Consider the following 27,883-nt stretch of genomic DNA (forward strand, 5'->3'; position numbering starts at 1 on the left):
ACTGAGCACTGAGCACCCTGAGCACTGAGTACTGAGCACTGAGCACCCCGAGCACTGAGCACCCAGCACCCGGAGTACTGAGCACCCAGCACCCTGAGTACTAAGCACCGAGCACCCTGAGTACTGAGCACCCAGCACCCTGAACAATGAACATACAGCACCCTGAGTACTGAGCACCGAGCACCCAGAGCACTGAGCACCCAGCACCCCGAGCACTGAGCACCCAGCACCCCGAGCACTGAGCACCCAGCACCCTGAGCACTGAGCACCCAGCACCCTGAGTACTGAGCACCCAGCACCCTGAGCACTGAGTACCCAGCACCCTGAGCACTGAGCACCCAGCACCCTGAGCACTGAGCACCCGGCACCCTGAGCACTGAGCACCCAGCACCCTGAGTACTGAGCACTGAGCACCCAGCACCCCGAGTACTGAGCACCCAGCACCCTGAGTACTGAGCACTGAGCACCCAGCACCCCGAGCACTGAGCACCCAGCACCCTGAGCACTGAGCACCCAGCACCCGAGTACTGGGCACCCAGCACCCTGAGTACTGAGCACCCAGCACCCTGAGTACTGAGCACAAAGCACCCCGAGTGCTGGGCAACCAACACCCTGAGTACTGAGCACCCAGCACCCTGAGCACTGAGCACCCAGCACCCCGAGCACTGAGCACCCAGCACCCTGAGTACTGAGCACCCAGCACCCTGAGCACTGAGCACCCAGCACCCTGAGCACTGAGCACCCAGCACCCTGAGCACTGAGCACGCAGCACCCTGAGTAGTGAGCACCCAACGTACTGAGCATCGAGCACCCTGAGCACTGAGCACCCAGCACCCTGAGTACTGAGCACCGAGCACCCCGAGCACTGAGCAGCCAGCACCCTGAGTACTGAGCTCCGAGCACCCCGAGCACTGAGCACCCAGCGCCCCGAGCACCGAGCACCCTGAGCACTGAGCACTCAGCACCCTGAGTAATGAGCACCCAGCACCCTGAGCAATGAGCACCCTGAGGACTGAGCACCCAGCACCCTGAGCACTGAGCACACAGCACCCTGAGCACTGAGCACCCAGCACCCTGAGTACTGAGCACTGAGCACGCAGCACCCCGAGCACTGAGCACCCAGCACCCTGAGTACTGAGCACCCAGCACCCCGAGCACTGAGCACCCAGCACCCAGAGCACTGAGCACCCAGCACCCGAGTACTGAGCACCCAGCACCCTGAGTACTGAGCACCCAGCACCCTGAGTACTGAGCACACAGCACCCCGAGTACTGAGCACCCAGCACCCTGAGTACTGAGCACCCAGCACGCTGAGCACTGAGCACCCAGCACCCCGTGCACTGAGCACCCAGCACCCTGAGTACTGAGCACCCAGCACCCTGAGCACTGAGCACCCAGCACCCTGAGCACTGAGCACCCAGCACCCTGAGCACTGAGCACCCAGCACCCTGAGTAGTGTGCACCCAACGTACTGAGCACAGAGCACCCCGAGCACTGAGCACCCAGCACCCTGAGCACTGAGCACCCAGCACCCTGTGCACTGAGCACCCAGCACCCGAGTACTGAGCACCCAGCACCCTGAGTACTGAGCACCCAGCACCCTGAGTACTGAGCACCCAGCACCCCGAGTAATGAGCACCCAGCACCCTGAGTACTGAGCAGCCAGCACCCTGAGCACTGAGCACCTAGCACCCCGAGCACTGCGCACCCAGCACCCTGAGCACTGAGCACCCATCACCGTGAGCACTGAGCACCCAGCACCCTGAGCACTGAGCACCCAGGACCCTGAGTAGTGAGCACTCAACGTACTGAGCACCGAGCACCCCGAGCACTGAGCACCCAGCAACCTGAGTACTGAGCACCGAGCACCCCGAGCACTGAGCACCCAGCACCCTGAGTACTGAGCTCCGAGCACCCCGAGCACTGAGCACCCAGCGCCCTGAGTACTGAGCACCCAGCACCCTGAGTACTGAACACCCAGCACCCTGAGCACTGAGCACTGAGCACACTCAGCACTGAGTACTGAGCACTGAGCACCCTGAGCACTGAGCAACCAGCACCCTGAGTACTGAGCAACCAGCACCCTGAGCACTGAGCACCCAGCACCCTGAGTCCTGAGCACCCAGCACCCTGAGTACTGAACACCCAGCACCCAGAGCACTGAGCACTGAGCACACTCAGCAGTGAGTACTGAGCACTGAGCACCCTGAGCACTGAGTACCCAGCACCCTGAGTACTGAGCAACCAGCACCCTGAGCACTGAGCACTGAGCACCCAGCACCCTGAGCAATGAGCACTGAACACCCAGCACCCCGAGCACTGAGCACCCAGCACCCCGAGCACTGAGCACCCAGCACCCTGAGTACTGAGCACCCTGAGTACTGAGCACCGATCACCCTGAGCACTGAGCTCCCAGCTCCCTGAGTACTGAGCACCCAGCACCCTGAGCACTGAGCACACAGCACCCTGAGTACTGAGCACCCAGCACCCTGAGCACTGAGCACCCAGCACCCTGAGTACTGAGCACCCAGCACCCTGAGCACTGAGCACCCAGCACCCTGAGTACTGCGCACCCAGCACCCCGAGCACTGAGCACCCAGCACCCCAAGAATGAGCACCCAGCACCCCGAGTACTGAGCACCGAGCACCCTGAGCACTGAGTACCCAGCACCCTGAGCACTGAGCACCCAGCACCCTGAGTACTGAGCACCCAGCACACTGAGTACTGAGCACCCAGCACACTGAGCACTGAGCACCGAGCACCCCGAGTACTGAGCACCCAGCACCCTGAGTACTGAGCTCCCAGCACCCTGAGTACTGAACACCCAGCACCCTGAGCACTGAGCACTGAGCACCCTGAGCACTGAGTACTGAGCACTGAGCACCCCGAGCACTGAGCACCCAGCACCCGGAGTACTGAGCACCCAGCACCCTGAGTACTAAGCACCGAGCACCCTGAGTACTGAGCACCCAGCACCCTGAACACTGAACATACAGCACCCTGAATACTGAGCACCTCGAGCACTGAGCACCCAGCACCCTGAGTACTGAGCACCGAGCACCCAGAGCACTGAGCACCCAGCACCCCGAGCACTGAGCACCCAGCACCCCGAGCACTGAGCACCCAGCACCCTGAGCACTGAGCACCCAGCACCCTGAGCACTGAGCACCCGGCACCCTGAGCACTGAGCACCCAGCACCCTGAGTACTGAGCACTGAGCACCCAGCACCCCGAGTACTGAGCACCCAGCACCCTGAGTACTGAGCACTGAGCACCCAGCACCCCGAGCACTGAGCACCCAGCACCCTGAGCACTGAGCACCCAGCACCCGAGTACTGGGCACCCAGCACCCTGAGTACTGAGCACCCAGCACACTGAGTACTGAGCACAAAGCACCCCGAGTGCTGGGCAACCAACACCCTGAGTACTGAGCACCCAGCACCCTGAGCACTGAGCACCCAGCACCCCGAGCACTGAGCACCCAGCACCCTGAGTACTGAGCACCCAGCACCCTGAGCACTGAGCACCCAGCACCCTGAGCACTGAGCACCCAGCACCCTGAGCACTGAGCACGCAGCACCCTGAGTAGTGAGCACCCAACGTACTGAGCATCGAGCACCCTGAGCACTGAGCACCCAGCACCCTGAGTACTGAGCACCCAGCACCCCGAGCACTGAGCAGCCAGCACCCTGAGTACTGAGCTCCGAGCACCCCGAGCACTGAGCACCCAGCGCCCCGAGCACCGAGCACCCTGAGCACTGAGCACTCAGCACCCTGAGTACTGAGCACCCAGCACTCTGAGCAATGAGCACCCTGAGGACTGAGCACCCAGCACCCTGAGCACTGAGCACACAGCACCCTGAGTACTGAGCACCCAGCACCCCGAGCACTGAGCACACAGCACCCAGAGCACTGAGCACCCAGCACCCGAGTACTGAGCACCCAGCACCCTGAGTACTGAGCACCCAGCACCCTGAGTACTGAGCACACAGCACTCTGAGCAATGAGCACCCTGAGCACTGAGCACGCAGCACCCCGAGCACTGAGCACACAGCACCCTGAGTACTGAGCACCCAGCACCCCGAGCACTGAGCACCCAGCACCCAGAGCACTGAGCACCCAGCACCCGAGTACTGAGCACCCAGCACCCTGAGTACTGAGCACCCAGCACCCTGAGTACTGAGCACACAGCACCCCGAGTACTGAGCACCCAGCACCCTGAGTACTGAGCACCCAGCACGCTGAGCACTGAGCACCCAGCACCCCGTGCACTGAGCACCCAGCACCCTGAGTACTGAGCACCCAGCACCCTGAGCACTGAGCACCCATCACCCTGAGCACTGAGCACCCAGCACCCTGAGCACTGAGCAACCAGCACCCTGAGTAGTGTGCACCCAACGTACTGAGCACAGAGCACCCCGAGCACTGAGCACCCAGCACCCTGAGCACTGAGCACCCAGCACCCTGTGCACTGAGCACCCAGCACCCGAGTACTGAGCACCCAGCACCCTGAGTACTGAGCACCCAGCACCCTGAGTACTGAGCACCCAGCACCCCGAGTAATGAGCACCCAGCACCCTGAGTACTGAGCAGCCAGCACCCTGAGCACTGAGCACCTAGCACCCCGAGCACTGCGCACCCAGCACCCTGAGCACTGAGCACCCAGCACCCTGAGCACTGAGCACCCAGCACCCTGAGCACTGAGCACCCAGGACCCTGAGTAGTGAGCACTCAACGTACTGAGCACCGAGCACCCCGAGCACTGAGCACCCAGCACCCTGAGTACTGAGCACCGAGCACCCCGAGCACTGAGCACCCAGCACCCTGAGTACTGAGCTCCGAGCACCCCGAGCACTGAGCACCCAGCGCCCTGAGTACTGAGCACCCAGCACCCTGAGTACTGAACACCCAGCACCCTGAGCACTGAGCACTGAGCACACTCAGCACTGAGTACTGAGCACTGAGCACCCTGAGCACTGAGCAACCAGCACCCTGAGTACTGAGCAACCAGCACCCTGAGCACTGAGCACCCAGCACCCTGAGTACTGAGCACCAAGCACCCTGAGTACTGAACACCCAGCACCCAGAGCACTGAGCACTGAGCACACTCAGCAGTGAGTACTGAGCACTGAGCACCCTGAGCACTGAGTACCCAGCACCCTGAGTACTGAGCAACCAGCACCCTGAGCACTGAGCACTGAGCACCCAGCACCCTGAGCAATGAGCACTGAACACCCAGCACCCCGAGCACTGAGCACCCAGCACCCCGAGCACTGAGCACCCAGCACCCTGAGTACTGAGCACCCTGAGTACTGAGCACCGATCACCCTGAGCACTGAGCTCCCAGCTCCCTGAGTACTGAGCACCCAGCACCCTGAGCACTGAGCACACAGCACCCTGAGTACTGAGCACCGAGCACCCTGAGCACTGAGCACCCAGCACCCTGAGTACTGAGCACCCAGCACCCTGAGCACTGAGCACCCAGCACCCTGAGTACTGCGCACCCAGCACCCCGAGCACTGAGCACCCAGCACCCCAAGAATGAGCACCCAGCACCCCGAGTACTGAGCACCGAGCACCCTGAGCACTGAGTACCCAGCACCCTGAGCACTGAGCACCCAGCACCCTGAGCACTGAGCACCCAGCACCCTGAGTACTGAGCACCCAGCACCCTGAGCACTGAGTACCCAGCACCCTGAGCACTGAGCACCCAGCACCCTGAGCACTGAGCACCCGGCACCCTGAGCACTGAGCACCCAGCACCCTGAGTACTGAGAACCCAGCACCCTGAGCACTGAGTACCCAGCACCCTGAGCACTGAGCACCCAGCACCCTGAGCACTGAGCACCCGGCACCCTGAGCACTGAGCACCCAGCACCCTGAGTACTGAGCACTGAGCACCCAGCACCCCGAGTACTGAGCACCCAGCACCCTGAGTACTGAGCACTGAGCACCCAGCACCCCGAGCACTGAGCACCCAGCACCCTGAGCACTGAGCACCCAGCACCCGAGTACTGGGCACCCAGCACCCTGAGTACTGAGCACCCAGCACCCTGAGTACTGAGCACAAAGCACCCCGAGTGCTGGGCAACCAACACCCTGAGTACTGAGCACCCAGCACCCTGAGCACTAAGCACCCAGCACCCCGTGCACTGAGCACCCAGCACCCTGAGTACTGAGAACCCAGCACCCTGAGCACTGAGCACCCAGCACCCTGAGCACTGAGCACCCAGCACCCTGAGCACTGAGCACGCAGCACCCTGAGTAGTGAGCACCCAACGTACTGAGCATCGAGCACCCTGAGCACTGAGCACCCAGAACCCTGAGTACTGAGCACCGAGCACCCCGAGCACTGAGCACCCAGCACCCTGAGTACTGAGCTCCGTGCACCCCGAGCACTGAGCACCCAGCGCCCCGAGCACCGAGCACCCTGAGCACTGAGCACCCAGCACCCTGAGTACTGAGCACCCAGCACCCTGAGCAATGAGCACCCTGAGGACTGAGCACCCAGCACCCTGAGCACTGAGCACACAGCACCCTGAGCACTGAGCACCCAGCACCCTGAGTAATGAGCACTGAGCACGCAGCACCCCGAGCACTGAGCACCCAGTACCCTGAATACTGAGCACTGAGCACCCAGCACCCCGAGCACTGAGCACCCAGCACCCAGAGCACTGAGCACGCAGCACCTGAGTACTGAGCACCCAGCACCCTGAGTAATGAGCACTGAGCACGCAGCACCCCGAGCACTGAGCACCCAGCACCCTGAGTACTGAGCACCCAGCACCCCGAGCACTGAGCACCCAGCACCCTGAGTACTGAGCACCCAGCACCCTGAGCACTGAGCACCCAGCACCCTGAGCACGGAGCACCCAGCACCCTGAGCACTGAGCACGCAGCACCCTGAGTAGTGTGCACCCAACGTACTGAGCATCGAGCACCCTGAGCACTGAGCACCCAGCACCCTGAGTACTGAGCACCCAGCACCCTGAGTACTGAACACCCAGCACCCAGAGCACTGAGCACTGAGCACACTCAGCAGTGAGTACTGAGCACTGAGCACCCTGAGCACTGAGTACCCAGCACCCTGAGTACTGAGCAACCAGCACCCTGAGCACTGAGCACTGAGCACCCAGCACCCTGAGCAATGAGCACTGAACACCCAGCACCCCGAGCACTGAGCACCCAGCACCATGAGCACTGAGCACCCAGCACCCTGAGTACTGAGCACCCTGAGTACTGAGCACCGATCACCCTGAGCACTGAGCTCCCAGCTCCCTGAGTACTGAGCACCCAGCACCCTGAGCACTGAGCACACAGCACCCTGAGTACTGAGCACCGAGCACCCTGAGCACTGAGCACCCAGCACCCTGAGTACTGAGCACCCAGCACCCTGAGCACTGAGCACCCAGCACCCTGAGTACTGCGCACCCAGCACCCCGAGCACTGAGCACCCAGCACCCCAAGAATGAGCACCCAGCACCCCGAGTACTGAGCACCGAGCACCCTGAGCACTGAGTACCCAGCACCCTGAGCACTGAGCACCCAGCACCCTGAGCACTGAGCACCCAGCACCCTGAGTACTGAGCACCCAGCATCCTGAGCACTGAGTACCCAGCACCCTGAGCACTGAGCACCCAGCACCCTGAGCACTGAGCACCCGGCACCCTGAGCACTGAGCACCCAGCACCCTGAGTACTGAGAACCCAGCACCCTGAGCACTGAGTACCCAGCACCCTGAGCACTGAGCACCCAGCACCCTGAGCACTGAGCACCCGGCACCCTGAGCACTGAGCACCCAGCACCCTGAGTACTGAGCACTGAGCACCCAGCACCCCGAGTACTGAGCACCCAGCACCCTGAGTACTGAGCACTGAGCACCCAGCACCCCGAGCACTGAGCACCCAGCACCCTGAGCACTGAGCACCCAGCACCCGAGTACTGGGCACCCAGCACCCTGAGTACTGAGCACCCAGCACCCTGAGTACTGAGCACAAAGCACCCCGAGTGCTGGGCAACCAACACCCTGAGTACTGAGCACCCAGCACCCTGAGCACTAAGCACCCAGCACCCCGTGCACTGAGCACCCAGCACCCTGAGTACTGAGAACCCAGCACCCTGAGCACTGAGCACCCAGCACCCTGAGCACTGAGCACCCAGCACCCTGAGCACTGAGCACGCAGCACCCTGAGTAGTGAGCACCCAACGTACTGAGCATCGAGCACCCTGAGCACTGAGCACCCAGAACCCTGAGTACTGAGCACCGAGCACCCCGAGCACTGAGCACCCAGCACCCTGAGTACTGAGCTCCGTGCACCCCGAGCACTGAGCACCCAGCGCCCCGAGCACCGAGCACCCTGAGCACTGAGCACCCAGCACCCTGAGTACTGAGCACCCAGCACCCTGAGCAATGAGCACCCTGAGGACTGAGCACCCAGCACCCTGAGCACTGAGCACACAGCACCCTGAGCACTGAGCACCCAGCACCCTGAGTAATGAGCACTGAGCACGCAGCACCCCGAGCACTGAGCACCCAGTACCCTGAATACTGAGCACTGAGCACCCAGCACCCCGAGCACTGAGCACCCAGCACCCAGAGCACTGAGCACGCAGCACCTGAGTACTGAGCACCCAGCACCCTGAGTAATGAGCACTGAGCACGCAGCACCCCGAGCACTGAGCACCCAGCACCCTGAGTACTGAGCACCCAGCACCCCGAGCACTGAGCACCCAGCACCCTGAGTACTGAGCACCCAGCACCCTGAGCACTGAGCACCCAGCACCCTGAGCACGGAGCACCCAGCACCCTGAGCACTGAGCACGCAGCACCCTGAGTAGTGTGCACCCAACGTACTGAGCATCGAGCACCCTGAGCACTGAGCACCCAGCACCCTGAGTACTGAGCACCGAGCACCCCGAGCACTGAGCACCCAGCACCCTGAGTACTGAGCTCCGAGCACCCCGAGCACTGAGCACAAAGCGCCCCGAGCACTGAGCACCCTGAGCACTGAGCACCCAGCACCCTGAGTACTGAGCACCCAGCACCCTGAGCAATGAGCACCCTGAGGACTGAGCACCCAGCACCCTGAGCACTGAGCACACAGCACCCTGAGCACTGAGCACCCAGCACCCTGAGTACTGAGCACTGAGCACGCAGCACCCCGAGCACTGAGCACCCAGCACCCTGAGTATTGAGCACTGAGCACCCAGCACACCGAGCACTGAGCACCCAGCACCCTGAGCACTGAGCACCCAGCACCCGAGTACTGAGCACCCAGCACCCTGAGTACTGAGCACCCAGCACCCTGAGTACTGAGCACACAGCACCCCGAGTACTGAGCACCCAGCACCCTGAGTACTGAGCACCCAGCACCCTGAGCACTGAGCACCCAGCACCCCGAGCACTGAGCACCCAGCACCCTGAGTACTGAGCACCCAGCACCCTGAGCACTGAGCACCCAGCACCCTGAGCACTGAGCACCCAGCACCCTGAGCACTGAGCACCCAGCACCCCGAGCACTGAGCACCCAGCACCCCGAGTACTGATCACCCAGCACCCTGAGTACTGAGCAGCCAGCACCCTGAGCACTGAGCACCTAGCACCCCGAGCACTGAGCACCCAGCACCCTGAGTACTGAGCACCCAGCACCCTGAGCACTGAGCACCCAGCACCCTGAGTACTGAGCACCGAGCACCCCGAGCACTGAGCACCCAGCACCCTGAGTACTGAGCTCCGAGCACCCCGAGCACTGAGCACCCAGCGCCCCGAGCACCGAGCACCCTGAGCACTGAGCACCCAGCACCCTGAGTACTGAGCACCCAGCACCCTGAGTACTGAACACCCAGCACCCTGAGCACTGAGCACACTCAGCACTGAGTACTGAGCTCCGAGCACCCCGAGCACTGAGCACCCAGCGCCCCGAGCACCGAGCACCCTGAGCACTGAGCACCCAGCACCCCGAGCACTGAGCACCCAGTACCCTGAGTACTGAGCACCCTGAGTACTGAGCACCGATCACCCTGAGCACTGAGCTCCCAGCACCCTGAGTACTGAGCACCCAGCACCCTGAGCACTGAGCACCCAGGACCCTGAGTACTGAGCACCCAGCATCCTGATCACTGAGCACCCAGCACCCTGAGTACTGAGCACCCAGCACCCTGAACACTGAGCACCCAGCACCCTGAGTACTGCGCACCCAGCACCCCGAGCACTGAGCACCCAGCACCCCAAGAATGAGCACCCAGCACCCCGAGTACTGAGCACCGAGCACCCTGAGCACTGAGTACCCAGCACCCTGAGCACCGAGCACCCTGAGCACTGAGCACCCAGCACCCCGAGTACTGAGCTCCGAGCACCCCGAGCACTGAGCACCCAGCGCCCCGAGCACCGAGCACCCTGAGCACTGAGCACTCAGCACCCTGAGTAATGAGCACCCAGCACCCTGAGCAATGAGCACCCTGAGGACTGAGCACCCAGCACCCTGAGCACTGAGCACACAGCACCCTGAGCACTGAGCACCCAGCACCCTGAGTACTGAGCACTGAGCACGCAGCACCCCGAGCACTGAGCACCCAGCACCCTGAGTACTGAGCACCCAGCACCCCGAGCACTGAGCACCCAGCAACCTGAGTACTGAGCACACAGCACCCCGAGTACTGAGCACCCAGCACCCTGAGTACTGAGCACCCAGCACGCTGAGCACTGAGCACCCAGCACCCCGTGCACTGAGCACCCAGCACCCTGAGTACTGAGCACCCAGCACCCTGAGCACTGAGCACCCAGCACCCTGAGCACTGAGCACCCAGCACCCTGAGCACTGAGCACCCAGCACCCTGAGTAGTGTGCACCCAACGTACTGAGCACCGAGCACCCCGAGCACTGAGCACCCAGCACCCTGAGCACTGAGCACCCAGCACCCTGTGCACTGAGCACCCAGCACCCGAGTACTGAGCACCCAGCACCCTGAGTACTGAGCACCCAGCACCCTGAGTACTGAGCACCCAGCACCCCGAGTAATGAGCACCCAGCACCCTGAGTACTGAGCAGCCAGCACCCTGAGCACTGAGCACCTAGCACCCCGAGCACTGCGCACCCAGCACCCTGAGCACTGAGCACCCAGCACCCTGAGCACTGAGCACCCAGCACCCTGAGCACTGAGCACCCAGGACCCTGAGTAGTGAGCACTCAACGTACTGAGCACCGAGCACCCCGAGCACTGAGCACCCAGCACCCTGAGTACTGAGCACCGAGCACCCCGAGCACTGAGCACCCAGCACCCTGAGTACTGAGCTCCGAGCACCCCGAGCACTGAGCACCCAGCGCCCTGAGTACTGAGCACCCAGCACCCTGAGTACTGAACACCCAGCACCCTGAGCACTGAGCACTGAGCACACTCAGCACTGAGTACTGAGCACTGAGCACCCTGAGCACTGAGCACCCAGCACCCTGAGTACTGAGCAACCAGCACCCTGAGCACTGAGCACCCAGCACCCTGAGTACTGAGCACCCAGCACCCTGAGTACTGAACACCCAGCACCCAGAGCACTGAGCACTGAGCACACTCAGCAGTGAGTACTGAGCACTGAGCACCCTGAGCACTGAGTACCCAGCACCCTGAGTACTGAGCAACCAGCACCCTGAGCACTGAGCACTGAGCAGCCAGCACCCCGAGCAATGAGCACTGAACACCCAGCACCCCGAGCACTGAGCACCCAGCACCCCGAGCACTGAGCACCCAGCACCCTGAGTACTGAGCACCATGAGTACTGAGCACCGATCACCCTGAGCACTGAGCTCCCAGCTCCCTGAGTACTGAGCACCCAGCACCCTGAGCACTGAGCACCCAGCACCCTGAGTACTGAGCACCCAGCACCCTGAGCACTGAGCACCCAGCACCCTGAGTACTGAGCACCCAGCACCCTGAGAACTGAACACCCAGCACCCTGAGTACTGCGCACCCAGCACCCCGAGCACTGAGCACCCAGCACCCCAAGAATGAGCACCCAGCACCCCGAGTACTGAGCACCGAGCACCCTGAGCACTGAGTACCCAGCACCTGAGCACTGAGCACCCAGCACCCTGAGCACTGAGCACCCAGCACCCTGAGTACTGAGCACCCAGCACCCTGAGCACTGAGTACCCAGCACCCTGAGCACTGAGCACCCAGCACCCTGAGCACTGAGCACCCGGCACCCTGAGCACTGAGCACCCAGCACCCTGAGTACTGAGCACCCAGCACCCTGAGCACTGAGTACCCAGCACCCTGAGCACTGAGCACCCAGCACCCTGAGCACTGAGCACCCGGCACCCTGAGCACTGAGCACCCAGCACCCTGAGTACTGCGCACCCAGCACCCCGAGCACTGAGCACCCAGCACCCCAAGAATGAGCACCCAGCACCCCGAGTACTGAGCACCGAGCACCTTGAGCACTGAGTACCCAGCACCCTGAGCACTGAGCACCCAGCACCCTGAGCACTGAAAACCCAGCACCCTGAGTACTGAGCACCCAGCACCCTGAGCACTGAGCACCCAGCACCCTGAGCACTGAGCACCCAGGACCCTGAGCACTGAGCACCCGGCACCCTGAGCACTGAGCACCCAGCACCCTGAGTACTGAGCACCCAGCACCCTGAGCACTGAGTACCCAGCACCCTGAGCACTGAGCACCCAGCACCCTGAGCACTGAGCACCCGGCACCCTGAGCACTGAGCACCCAGCACCCTGAGTACTGAGCACTGAGCACCCAGCACCCCGAGTACTGAGCACCCAGCACCCTGAGTACTGAGCACTGAGCACCCAGCACCCCGAGCACTGAGCACCCAGCACCCTGAGCACTGAGCACCCAGCACCCGAGTACTGGGCACCCAGCACCCTGAGTACTGAGCACCCAGCACCCTGAGTACTGAGCACAAAGCACCCCGAGTGCTGGGCAACCAACACCCTGAGTACTGAGCACCCAGCACCCTGAGCACTAAGCACCCAGCACCCCGTGCACTGAGCACCCAGCACCCTGAGTACTGAGAACCCAGCACCCTGAGCACTGAGCACCCAGCACCCTGAGCACTGAGCACCCAGCACCCTGAGCACTGAGCACGCAGCACCCTGAGTAGTGAGCACCCAACGTACTGAGCATCGAGCACCCTGAGCACTGAGCACCCAGCACCCTGAGTACTGAGCACCGAGCACCCCGAGCACTGAGCACCCAGCAACCTGAGTACTGAGCTCCGTGCACCCCGAGCACTGAGCACCCAGCGCCCCGAGCACCGAGCACCCTGAGCACTGAGCACCCAGCACCCTGAGTACTGAGCACCCAGCACCCTGAGCAATGAGCACCCTGAGGACTGAGCACCCAGCACCCTGAGCACTGAGCACACAGCACCCTGAGCACTGAGCACCGAGCACCCTGAGTAATGAGCACTGAGCACGCAGCACCCCGAGCACTGAGCACCCAGCACCCTGAGTACTGAGCACTGAGCACCCAGCACCCCGAGCACTGAGCACCCAGCACCCAGAGCACTGAGCACGCAGCACCTGAGTACTGAGCACCCAGCACCCTGAGAACTGAGCACCCAGCACCCTGAGTACTGAGCACACAGCACCCCGAGTACTGAGCACACAGCACCCTGAGTACTGAGCACCCAGAACCCTGAGCACTGAGCACCCAGCACCCCGAGCACTGAGCACCCAGCACCCTGAGTACTGAGCACCCAGCACCCTGAGCACTGAGCACCCAGCACCCTGAGCACTGAGCACCCAGCACCCTGAGCACTGAGCACCCAGCACCCTGAGTAGTGTGCACCCAACGTACTGAGCACCGAGCACCCCGAGCACTGAGCACCCAGCACCCTGAGCACTGAGCACCCAACACCCTGAGCACTGAGCACCCAGCACCCGAGTACTGAGCACCCAGCACCCTGAGTACTGAGCACCCAGCACCCTGAGTACTGAGCACCCAGCACCCCGAGTACTGAGCACCCAGCACCCTGAGTACTGAGCAGCCAGCACCCTGAGCACTGAGCACCCAGCACCCCGAGCACTGCGCACCCAGCACCCTGAGAACTGAGCACCCAGCACCCTGAGCACTGAGCACCCAGCACCCTGAGCACTGAGCACCCAGCACCCTGAGCACTGAGCACCCAGGACCCTGAGTAGTGAGCACTCAACGTACTGAGCACCGAGCACCCCGAGCACTGAGCACCCAGCACCCTGAGTACAGAGCACCGAGCACCCCGAGCACTGAGCACCCAGCACCCTGAGTACTGAGCTCCGAGCACCCCGAGCACTGAGCACCCAGCTCCCCGAGCACCGAGCACCCTGAGCACTGAGCACCCAGCACCCTGAGTACTGAGCACCCAGCACCCTGAGTACTGAACACCCAGCACCCTGAGCACTGAGCACTGAGCACACTCAGCACTGAGTACTGAGCACTGAGCACCCTGAGCACTGAGCACCCAGTACCCTGAGTACTGAGCAACCAGCACCCTGAGCACTGAGCACTGAGCACCCAGCACCCTGAGCAATGAGCACTGAACACCCAGCACCCCGAGCACTGAGCACCCAGCACCCCGAGCACTGAGCACCCAGCACCCTGAGCACTGAGCACCCTGGGGACTGAACACCCAGCACCCTGAGCACTAAGCACCCAGCACCCTGAGTACTGAGCACCGATCACCCTGAGCACTGAGCACCCAGCACCCCGAGCACTGAGCACCCAGCACCTTGAGTACTGAGCTCCCAGCACCCCGAGCACTGAGCACCCAGTACCCTGAGTACTGAGCACCCTGAGTACTGAGCACCGATCACCCTGAGCACTGAGCTCCCAGCTCCCTGAGTACTGAGCACCCAGCACCCTGAGCACTGAGCACCCAGCACCCTGAGTACTGAGCACCCAGCACCCTGAGCACTGAGCACCCAGCACCCTGAGTACTGAGAACCCAGCACCCTGAGCACTGAGCACCCAGCACCCTGAGTACTGCGCACCCAGCACCCCGAGCACTGAGCACCCAGCACCGCAAGAATGAGCACCCAGCACCACGAGTACTGAGCACCGAGCACCCTGAGCACTGAGTACCCAGCACCCTGAGCACTGAGCACCCAGTACCCTGTGTACTGAGCACCCAGCACCCTGAGTACTGAGCACCCAGCACCCTGAGCACTGAGCACCGAGCACCCCGAGTACTGAGCACCCAGCACCCTGAGTACTGAGCACCCAGCACCCTGAGTACTGAACACCCAGCACCCTGAGCACTGAGCACTGAGCACCCTGAGCACTGAGTACTGAGCACCAAGCACCCCGAGCACTGAGCACCCAGCACCCGGAGTACTGAGCACCCAGCACCCTGAGTACTAAGCACCGAGCACCCTGAGTACTGAGCACCCAGCACCTTGAACACTGAACATACAGCACCCTGAGAACTGAGCACCTCGAGCACTGAGCACCCAGCACCCAGAGTACTGAGCACCGAGCACCCCGAGCACTGAGCACCCAGCACCCCGAGCACTGAGCACCCAACACCCCGAGCACTGAGCACCCAGCACCCTGAGCACTGAGCACCCAGCACCCTGAGTACTGAGCACCCAGCACCCTGAGCACTGAGTACCCAGCACCCTGAGCACTGAGCACCCAGCACCCTGAGCACTGAGCACCCAGCACCCTGAGTACTGAGCACTGAGCACCCAGCACCCCGAGTACTGAGCACCCAGCACCCTGAGTACTGAGCACTGAGCACCCAGCACCCCGAGCACTGAGCACCCAGCACCCCGAGTACTGAGCACCCAGCACCCTGAGTACTGAGCACTGAGCACCCAGCACCCCGAGCACTGAGCACCCAGCACCCTGAGCACTGAGCACCCAGCACCCGAGTACTGAGCACCCAGCACCCTGAGTACTGAGCACCCAGCACCCTGAGTACTGAGCACAAAGCACCCCGAGTACTGGGCAACCAACACCCTGAGTACTGAGCACCCAGCACCCTGAGCACTGAGCACCCAGCACCCCGAGCACTGAGCACCCAGCACCCTGAGTACTGAGCACCCAGCACCCTGAGCACTGTGCACCCAGCACCCTGAGCACTGAGCACGCAGCACCCTGAGTAGTGAGCACCCAACGTACTGAGCATCGAGCACCCTGAGCACTGAGCACTGAGCACCCTGAGTACTGAGCACCGAGCACCCCGAGCACTGAGCACCCAGCACCCTGAGTACTGAGCTCCGAGCACCCCGAGCACTGAGCACCCAGCGCCCCGAGCACCGAGCACCCTGAGCACTGAGCACCCAGCACCCTGAGTACTGAGCACCCAGCACCCTGAGCAATGAGCACCCTGAGGACTGAGCACCCAGCACCCTGAGCACTGAGCACGCAGCACCCCGAGCACTGAGCACCCAGCACCCTGAGTACTGAGCACTGAGCACCCAGCACCCCGAGCACTGAGCACCCAGCACCCTGAGCACTGAGCACCCAGCACCCGAGTACTGAGCACCCAGCTCCCTGAGTACTGAGCACCCAGCAACCTGAGCACTGAGCACCCAGCACCCTGAGTACTGAGCACCCAGCACCCTGAGCCCTGAGCACCCTGAGCACTGAGTACTGAGCACCGAGCACCCCGAGTACTGAGCACCCAGCACCCTGAGTACTGAGCACCCAGCACCCTGAGCACTGAGCACTGAGCACCCTGAGCACTGAGTACTGAGCACCGAGCACCCCGAGTACTGAGCACCCAGCACCCTGAGTACTGAGCACCCAGCACCCTGAGTACTGAACACCCAGCACCCTGAGCACTGAGCACTGAGCACCCTGAGCACTGAGTACTGAGCACCAAGCACCCCGAGCACTGAGCACCCAGCACCCGGAGTACTGAGCACCCAGCACCCTGAGTACTAAGCACCGAGCACCCTGAGTACTGAGCACCCAGCACCTTGAACACTGAACATACAGCACCCTGAGAACTGAGCACCTCGAGCACTGAGCACCCAGCACCCAGAGTACTGAGCACCGAGCACCCCGAGCACTGAGCACCCAGCACCCCGAGCACTGAGCACCCAACACCCCGAGCACTGAGCACCCAGCACCCTGAGCACTGAGCACCCAGCACCCTGAGTACTGAGCACCCAGCACCCTGAGCACTGAGTACCCAGCACCCTGAGCACTGAGCACCCAGCACCCTGAGCACTGAGCACCCAGCACCCTGAGTACTGAGCACTGAGCACCCAGCACCCCGAGTACTGAGCACCCAGCACCCTGAGTACTGAGCACTGAGCACCCAGCACCCCGAGCACTGAGCACCCAGCACCCCGAGTACTGAGCACCCAGCACCCTGAGTACTGAGCACTGAGCACCCAGCACCCCGAGCACTGAGCACCCAGCACCCTGAGCACTGAGCACCCAGCACCCGAGTACTGAGCACCCAGCACCCTGAGTACTGAGCACCCAGCACCCTGAGTACTGAGCACAAAGCACCCCGAGTACTGGGCAACCAACACCCTGAGTACTGAGCACCCAGCACCCTGAGCACTGAGCACCCAGCACCCCGAGCACTGAGCACCCAGCACCCTGAGTACTGAGCACCCAGCACCCTGAGCACTGTGCACCCAGCACCCTGAGCACTGAGCACGCAGCACCCTGAGTAGTGAGCACCCAACGTACTGAGCATCGAGCACCCTGAGCACTGAGCACTGAGCACCCTGAGTACTGAGCACCGAGCACCCCGAGCACTGAGCACCCAGCACCCTGAGTACTGAGCTCCGAGCACCCCGAGCACTGAGCACCCAGCGCCCCGAGCACCGAGCACCCTGAGCACTGAGCACCCAGCACCCTGAGTACTGAGCACCCAGCACCCTGAGCAATGAGCACCCTGAGGACTGAGCACCCAGCACCCTGAGCACTGAGCACGCAGCACCCCGAGCACTGAGCACCCAGCACCCTGAGTACTGAGCACTGAGCACCCAGCACCCCGAGCACTGAGCACCCAGCACCCTGAGCACTGAGCACCCAGCACCCGAGTACTGAGCACCCAGCTCCCTGAGTACTGAGCACCCAGCAACCTGAGCACTGAGCACCCAGCACCCTGAGTACTGAGCACCCAGCACCCTGAGCCCTGAGCACCCTGAGCACTGAGTACTGAGCACCGAGCACCCCGAGTACTGAGCACCCAGCACCCTGAGTACTGAGCACCCAGCACCCTGAGCACTGAGCACTGAGCACCCTGAGCACTGAGTACTGAGCACCGAGCACCCCGAGAACTGAGCACCCAGCACCCGGAGTAATGAGCACCCAGCACCCTGAGTACTGAGCACCCAGCACCCCGAGCACTGAGCACCCAGCATCCCGAGCACTGAGCACCCAGCACCCTGAGCACTGAGCACCCTGAGTACTGAGCACCCAGCACCCTGAGCACTGAGCACCGAGCACCCTGAGCACTGAGCACCCAGCACCCTGAGTACTGAGCACCGATCACCCTGAGCACTGAGCACCCAGAACCCCGAGCACTGAGCACCCAGCACCCTGAGTACTGAGCACCCAGCACCCCGAGCACTGAGCACCCAGCACCCTGAGTAATGAGCACCCTGAGTACTGAGCACCGATCACCCTGAGCACTGAGCTCCCAGCACCCTGAGTACTGAGCACCCAGCACCCTGAGCACTGAGCACCGAGCACCCTGAGCACTGAGCACCCAGCACCCTGAGTACTGAGCACCGATCACCCTGAGCACTGAGCACCCAGAACCCCGAGCACTGAGCACCCAGCACTCTGAGTACTGAGCACCCAGCACCCCGAGCACTGAGCACCCAGCACCCTGAGTAATGAGCACCCTGAGTACTGAGCACCGATCACACTGATCACTGAGCTCTCAGCACCCTGAGTACTGAGCACCCAGCACGCTGAGCACTGAGCACCCAGCACCCGAGTACTGAGCACCCAGCACCCTGAGTACTGAGCACCCAGCACCCTGAGTACTGAGCACCCAGCACCCCGAGTACTGAGCACCCAGCACCCTGAGTACTGAGCAGCCAGCACCCTGAGCACTGAGCACCCAGCTCCCCGAGCACTGCGCACCCAGCACCCTGAGTACTGAGCACCCAGCACCCTGAGCACTGAGCACCCAGCACCCTGAGCACTGAGCACCCAGCACCCTGAGGACTGAGCACCCAGGACCCTGAGTAGTGAGCACTCAACGTACTGAGCACCGAGCACCCCGAGCACTGAGCACCCAGCACCCTGAGTACAGAGCACCGAGCACCCCGAGCACTGAGCACCCAGCACCCTGAGTACTGAGCTCCGAGCACCCCGAGCACTGAGCACCCAGCGCCCCGAGCACCGAGCACCCTGAGCACTGAGCACCCAGCACCCTGAGTACTGAGCACCCAGCACCCTGAGTACTGAACACCCAGCACCCTGAGCACTGAGCACTGAGCACACTCAGCACTGAGTACTGAGCACTGAGCACCCTGAGCACTGAGCACCCAGTACCCTGAGTACTGAGCAACCAGCACCCTGAGCACTGAGCACTGAGCACCCAGCACCCTGAGCAATGAGCACTGAACACCCAGCACCCCGAGCACTGAGCACCCAGCACCCCGAGCACTGAGCACCCAGCACCCTGAGCACTGAGCACCCTGGGGACTGAACACCCAGCACCCTGAGCACTAAGCACCCAGCACCCTGAGTACTGAGCACCGATCACCCTGAGCACTGAGCACCCAGCACCCCGAGCACTGAGCACCCAGCACCTTGAGTACTGAGCTCCCAGCACCCCGAGCACTGAGCACCCAGTACCCTGAGTACTGAGCACCCTGAGTACTGAGCACCGATCACCCTGAGCACTGAGCTCCCAGCTCCCTGAGTACTGAGCACCCAGCACCCTGAGCACTGAGCACCCAGCACCCTGAGTACTGAGCACCCAGCACCCTGAGCACTGAGCACCCAGCACCCTGAGTACTGAGAACCCAGCACCCTGAGCACTGAGCACCCAGCACCCTGAGTACTGCGCACCCAGCACCCCGAGCACTGAGCACCCAGCACCCCAAGAATGAGCACCCAGCACCACGAGTACTGAGCACCGAGCACCCTGAGCACTGAGTACCCAGCACCCTGAGCACTGAGCACCCAGTACCCTGTGTACTGAGCACCCAGCACCCTGAGTACTGAGCACCCAGCACCCTGAGCACTGAGCACCGAGCACCCCGAGTACTGAGCACCCAGCACCCTGAGTACTGAGCACCCAGCACCCTGAGTACTGAACACCCAGCACCCTGAGCACTGAGCACTGAGCACCCTGAGCACTGAGTACTGAGCACCGAGCACCCCGAGCACTGAGCACCCAGCACCCGGAGTACTGAGCACCCAGCACCCTGAGTACTAAGCACCGAGCACCCTGAGTACTGAGCACCCAGCACCTTGAACACTGAACATACAGCACCCTGAGTACTGAGCACCTCGAGCACTGAGCACCCAGCACCCTGAGTACTGAGCACCGAGCACCCCGAGCACTGAGCACCCAGCACCCCGAGCACTGAGCACCCAACACCCCGAGCACTGAGCACCCAGCACCCTGAGCACTGAGCACCCAGCACCCTGAGTACTGAGCACCCAGCACCCTGAGCACTGAGTACCCAGCACCCTGAGCACTGAGCACCCAGCACCCTGAGCACTGAGCACCCAGCACCCTGAGTACTGAGCACTGAGCACCCAGCACCCCGAGTACTGAGCACCCAGCACCCTGAGTACTGAGCACTGAGCACCCAGCACCCCGAGCACTGAGCACCCAGCACCCCGATTACTGAGCACCCAGCACCCTGAGCACTGAGCACCCAGCACCCGAGTACTGAGCACCCAGCACCCTGAGTACTGAGCACCCAGCACCCTGAGTACTGAGCACAAAGCACCCCGAGTACTGGGCAACCAACACCCTGAGTACTGAGCACCCAGCACCCTGAGCACTGAGCACCCAGCACCCCGAGCACTGAGCACCCAGCACCCTGAGTACTGAGCACCCAGCACCCTGAGCACTGAGCACCCAGCACCCTGAGCACTGAGCACGCAGCACCCTGAGTAGTGAGCACCCAACGTACTGAGCATCGAGCACCCTGAGCACTGAGCACTGAGCACCCTGAGTACTGAGCACCGAGCACCCCGAGCACTGAGCACCCAGCACCCTGAGTACTGAGCTCCGAGCACCCCGAGCACTGAGCACCCAGCGCCCCGAGCACCGAGCACCCTGAGCACTGAGCACCCAGCACCCTGAGTACTGAGCACCCAGCACCCTGAGCAATGAGCACCCTGAGGACTGAGCACCCAGCACCCTGAGCACTGAGCACGCAGCACCCCGAGCACTGAGCACCCAGCACCCTGAGTACTGAGCACTGAGCACCCAGCACCCCGAGCACTGAGCACCCAGCACCCTGAGCACTGAGCACCCAGCACCCGAGTACTGAGCACCCAGCACCCTGAGTACTGAGCACCCAGCACCCTGAGTACTGAGCACCCAGTACCCCGAGTACTGAGCACCCAGCTCCCTGAGTACTGAGCACCCAGCACCCTGAGCACTGAGCACCCAGCACCCTGAGTACTGAGCACCCAGCACCCTGAGCCCTGAGCACCCTGAGCACTGAGTACTGAGCACCGAGCACCCCGAGTACTGAGCACCCAGCACCCTGAGCACTGAGCACCCAGCACCCTGAGTACTGAACACCCAGCACCCTGAGCACTGAGCACTGAGCACCCTGAGCACTGAGTACTGAGCACCGAGCACCCCGAGAACTGAGCACCCAGCACCCGGAGTAATGAGCACCCAGCACCCTGAGTACTGAGCACCCAGCACCCCGAGCACTGAGCACCCAGCACCCCGAGCACTGAGCACACAGCACCCTGAGCACTGAGCACCCTGAGTACTGAGCACCCAGCACCCTGAGCACTGAGCACCGAGCACCCTGAGCACTGAGCACCCAGCACCCTGAGTACTGAGCACCGATCACGCTGAGCACTGAGCACCCAGAACCCCGAGCACTGAGCACCCAGCACCCTGAGTACTGAGCACCCAGCACCCCGAGCACTGAACACCCAGCACCCTGAGTAATGAGCACCCTGAGTACTGAGCACCGATCACCCTGAGCACTGAGCTCCCAGCACCCTGAGTACTGAGCACCCAGCACGCTGAGCACTGAGCACCCAGCACCCTGAGTACTGAGCACCCAGCACCCTGAGCACTGAGCACCCAGCACCCTGAGTACTGAGCACCCAGCACCCTGAGCACTGAGCACCCAGCACCCTGAGTACTGAGCACCCAGCACCCCGAGCACTGAGCACCCAGCACCCCGAGAATGAGCACCCAGCACACCGAGTAATGAGCACCGAGCACCCTGAGCACTGAGCACCCAGCACCCTGAGTACTGAGCACCCAGCACCCTGAGCACTGAGCACCGAGCACCCCGAGTACTGAGCACCCAGCACCCTGAGCACTGAGCACCCAGCACCCTGAGTACTGAGCACCCAGCACCCTGAGTACTGAACACCCAGCACTCTGAGCACTGAGCACTGAGCACCCTGAGCACTGAGTACTGAGCACCGAGCACCCCGAGAACTGAGCACCCAGCACCCGGAGTACTGAGCACCCAGCACCCTGAGTACTGAGCACCCAGCACCCCAAGCACTGAGCACCCAGCACCCTGAGCACTGAGCACCCAGCACCCTGAGTACTGAGCACTGAGCACCCAGCACCCCGAGCACTGAGCACCCAGCACCCTGAGTACTGAGCACTGAGCACCCAGCACCCCGAGCACTGAGCACCCAGCACCCTGAGCACTGAGCACCCTGCACCCCGAGCACTGAGCACCCAGCACCCTGAGTACTGAGCACTGAGCACCCAGCACCCTGAGCACTGAACACCCAGCACCCTGAGTACTGAGCACTGAGCACCCAGCACCCCGAGCACTGAGCACCCAGCACCCTGAGCACTGAGAACCCAGCACCCGAGTACTGAGCACCCAGCAACCCGAGCACTGAGCACCCAGCACCCTGAGCACTGAGCACCCAGCACCCTTAGCACTGATCACCCAGCACCCTGAGCACTGAGCACTCAGCACCCTGAGTACTGAGCACCCAGCACCCTGAGTACTGAGCACTCAGCACCCTGAGTACTGAGCACCCTGAGGACTGAGCACCCAGCACCCTGAGCACTGAGCACCCAGCACCCTGAGTACTGAGCACCGATCACCCTGAGTACTGAGCACCCAGAACCCCGAACACTGAGCACCCAGCACTCTGAGTACTGAGCACCCAGCACCCCGAGCACTGAGCACCCAGCACCCTGAGTAATGAGCACCCTGAGTACTGAGCACCGATCACACTGAGCACTGAGCTCCCAGCACCCTGAGTACTGAGCACCCAGCACGCTGAGCACTGAGCACCCCGCACCCTGAGTACTGAGCACCCAGCACCCTGAGCACTGAACACCCAGCACCCTGAGTACTGAGCACCCAGCACCCTGAGCACTGAGCACCCAGCACCGTGAGTACTGAGCACCCAGCACCAAGAGCACTGAGCACGCAGCACCCCGAGAATGAGCACCCAGCACCCCGAGTACTGAGCACCGAGCACCCTGAGCACTGAGCACCCAGCACCCTGAGCACTGAGCACCCAGCACCCTGAGTACTGAGCAGCGAGCACCCCGAGTACTGAGCACCCAGCACCCTGAGCACTGAGCACCCAGCACCCTGAGTACTGAGCACCCAGCACCCTGAGTACTGAACACCCAGCACCCTGAGCACTGAGCACTGAGCACCCTGAGCACTGAGTACTGAGCACCGAGCACCCCGAGAACTGATCACCCAGCACCCGGAGTACTGAGCACCCAGCACCCTGAGTACTGAGCACCCAGCACCCCGAGCACTGAGCACCCAGCACCCCGAGTACTGAGCACTGAGCACCCAGCACCCCGAGCACTGAGCACCCAGCACCCTGAGCACTGAGCACCCTGCACCCCGAGCACTGAGCACCCAGCACCCTGAGTACTGAGCACTGATCACCCAGCACCCCGAGCACTGAGCACCCAGCACCCTGAGTACTGAGCACTGAGCACCCAGCACCCCGAGCACTGAGCACCCAGCACCCTGAGCACTGAGCACCCAGCACCCTGAGTACTGAGCACCCAGCACCCCGAGTACTGAGCACCCAGCAGCCCTAGTACTGAAAACCCAGCACCCTGAGCACTGAGCACCGAGCACCCTGAGCACTGAGTACTGAGCACCGAGCACCCCGAGAACTGAGCACCCAGCACCCTGAGCACTGAGCACCCAGCACCCCGAGCACTGAGCACCCAGCACCCTGAGTACTGAGCACTGAGCACCCAGCATCCCGAGCACTGAGCACCCAGCACCCTGAGTACTGAGCACTGAGCACCCAGCACCCTGAGCACTGAGCACCCAGCACCCTGAGCACTGAGCACCCAGCAGCCGAGTACTGAGCACCCAGCACCCTGAGTACTGAGCACCCAGCACCCTGAGTACTGAGCATCCAGCACCCTGAGCACTGAACACGCAGCACCCTGAGTACTGAGCACCTCGAGCACTGAGCACCCAGCACCCCGAGCACTGAGCACCCAGCACCCTGAGCACTGAGCACCCAGCACCCTGAGCACTGAGCATCCAGCACCCTGAGCACTGAGCATCCAGCACCCTGAGCACTGAGCACCCAGCACCCTGAGCACTGAGCACCCAGCACCCCGAGCACTGAGCACCCAGCACCCTGAGTACTGAGCACCCAGCACCGTGAGTACTGAGCACCCAGCACCCTGAGCACTGAGCACCCTGCACCCTGAGTACTGAGCACCCAACACCCCAAGCACAGAGCACCCTGAGTACTGAGCACCCAGCACACCAAGCACTGAGCACCCTGAGTACTGAGCACCCAGGACCCTGAGTACTGAGCACCCAGCATCCTGAGGACTGAGCACCCAACACCCCAAGCACTGAGCACCCTGAGTACTGAGCACCCAGCACCCCAAGCACTGAGCACCCTGAGTACTGAGCACCCAGCACCCTGAGTACTGAGCACCCAGCACCTTGAGGAATGAGCACCCAGCACCCCGAGCACTGAGCAACCAGCACCCTGAGCACTGAGCACCCTGAGTACTGAGCACCCAGCACCCTGAGCACTGAGCACCGAGCACCCTGAGCACTGAGCACCCAGCACCCTGAGTACTGAGCACCGATCACCCTGAGCACTGAGCACCCAGAACCCCGAGCACTGAGCACCCAGCACCCTGAGTACTGAGCACCCAGCACCCCGAGCACTGAGCACCCAGCACCCTGAGTAATGAGCACCCTGAGTACTGAGCACCGATCACCCTGAGCACTGAGCTCCCAGCACCCTGAGTACTGAGCACCCAGCACGCTGAGCACTGAGCACCCAGCACCCTGAGTACTGAGCACCCAGCACCCTGAGCACTGAGCACCCAGCACCCTGAGTACTGAGCACCCAGCACCCTGAGCACTGAGCACCCAGCACCCTGAGTACTGAGCACCCAGCACCCCGAGCACTGAGCACCCAGCACCCCGAGAATGAGCACCCAGCACCCCGAGTACTGAGCACCCAGCACCCCGAGTACTGAGCACCCAGCACCCCGAGCACTGAGCACCCAGCACCCCGAGAATGAGCACCCAGCACCCCGAGTACTGAGCACCCAGCACCCTGAGTACTGAGCACTGAGAACCCAGCACCCCGAGCACTGAGCACCCAGCACCCTGAGTACTGAGCACTGAGCACCCAGCACCCCGAGCACTGAGCACCCAGCACCCTGAGCACTGAGCACCCTGCACCCCGAGCACTGAGCACCCAGCACCCTGAGTACTGAGCACTGAGCACCCAGCACCCCGAGCACTGAGCACCCAGCACCCTGAGCACTGAGCACCCAGCACCCTGAGTACTGAGCACCCAGCACCCTGAGCACTGAGCACCCAGCACCCTGAGTACTGAGCACCCAACACCCCAAGCACAGAGCACCCTGAGTACTGAGCACCGAGCACCCCGAGCACTGAGCACACAGCACCCTGAGCACTGAGCACCCTGAGGACTGAGCACCCAGCACCCTGAGCACTGAGCACCCAGCACCCTGAGTACTGAGCACCGATCACCCTGAGCACTGAGCACCCAGAACCCCGAGCACTGAGCACCCAGCACTCTGAGTACTGAGCACCCAGCACCCCGAGCACTGAGCACCCAGCACCCTGAGTAATGAGCACCCTGAGTACTGAGCACCGATCACACTGAGCACTGAGCTCCCAGCACCCTGAGTACTGAGCACCCAGCACGCTGAGCACTGAGCACCCCGCACCCTGAGTACTGAGCACCCAGCACCCTGAGCACTGAACACCCAGCACCCTGAGTACTGAGCACCCAGCACCCTGAGCACTGAGCACCCAGCACCGTGAGTACTGAGCACCCAGCACCAAGAGCACTGAGCACCCAGCACCCCGAGAATGAGCACCCAGCACCCCGAGTACTGAGCACCGAGCACCCTGAGCACTGAGCACCCAGCACCCTGAGCACTGAGCACCCAGCACCCTGAGTACTGAGCAGCGAGCACCCCGAGTACTGAGCACCCAGCACCCTGAGCACTGAGCACCCAGCACCCTGAGTACTGAGCACCCAGCACCCTGAGTACTGAACACCCAGCACCCTGAGCACTGAGCACTGAGCACCCTGAGCACTGAGTACTGAGCACCGAGCACCCCGAGAACTGATCACCCAGCACCCGGAGTACTGAGCACCCAGCACCCTGAGTACTGAGCACCCAGCACCCCGAGCACTGAGCACCCAGCACCCCGAGTACTGAGCACTGAGCACCCAGCACCCCGAGCACTGAGCACCCAGCACCCTGAGCACTGAGCACCCTGCACCCCGAGCACTGAGCACCCAGCACCCTGAGTACTGAGCACTGATCACCCAGCACCCCGAGCACTGAGCACCCAGCACCCTGAGTACTGAGCACTGAGCACCCAGCACCCCGAGCACTGAGCACCCAGCACCCTGAGCACTGAGCACCCAGCACCCTGAGTACTGAGCACCCAGCACCCCGAGTACTGAGCACCCAGCACCCCGAGTACTGAAAACCCAGCACCCTGAGCACTGAGCACCGAGCACCCTGAGCACTGAGTACTGAGCACCGAGCACCCCGAGAACTGAGCACCCAGCACCCTGAGCACTGAGCACCCAGCACCCCGAGCAATGAGCACCCAGCACCCTGAGTACTGAGCACTGAGCACCCAGCATCCCGAGCACTGAGCACCCAGCACCCTGAGTACTGAGCACTGAGCACCCAGCACCCTGAGCACTGAGCACCCAGCACCCTGATTACTGAGCACCCAGCAGCCGAGTACTGAGCACCCAGCACCCTGAGTACTGAGCACCCAGCACCCTGAGTACTGAGCATCCAGCACCCTGAGCACTGAACACGCAGCACCCTGAGTACTGAGCACCTCGAGCACTGAGCACCCAGCACCCCGAGCACTGAGCACCCAGCACCCTGAGCACTGAGCACCCAGCACCCTGAGCACTGAGCATCCAGCACCCTGAGCACTGAGCATCCAGCACCCCGAGCACTGAGCACCCAGCACCCTGAGCACTGAGCACCCAGCACCCCGAGCACTGAGCACCCAGCACCCTGAGTACTGAGCACCCAGCACCGTGAGTACTGAGCACCCAGCACCCTGAGCACTGAGCACCCTGCACCCTGAGTACTGAGCACCCAACACCCCAAGCACAGAGCACCCTGAGTACTGAGCACCCAGCACACCAAGCACTGAGCACCCTGAGTACTGAGCACCCAGGACCCTGAGTACTGAGCACCCAGCATCCTGAGGACTGAGCACCCAGCACCCCAAGCACTGA

This window comes from Microtus oregoni, unplaced genomic scaffold, assembly GCF_018167655.1.
Source record: "Microtus oregoni isolate MIOR12 unplaced genomic scaffold, Mior012 000051F_ref0000332, whole genome shotgun sequence".
NCBI classification, from domain to species: Eukaryota; Metazoa; Chordata; class Mammalia; order Rodentia; family Cricetidae; genus Microtus; species Microtus oregoni.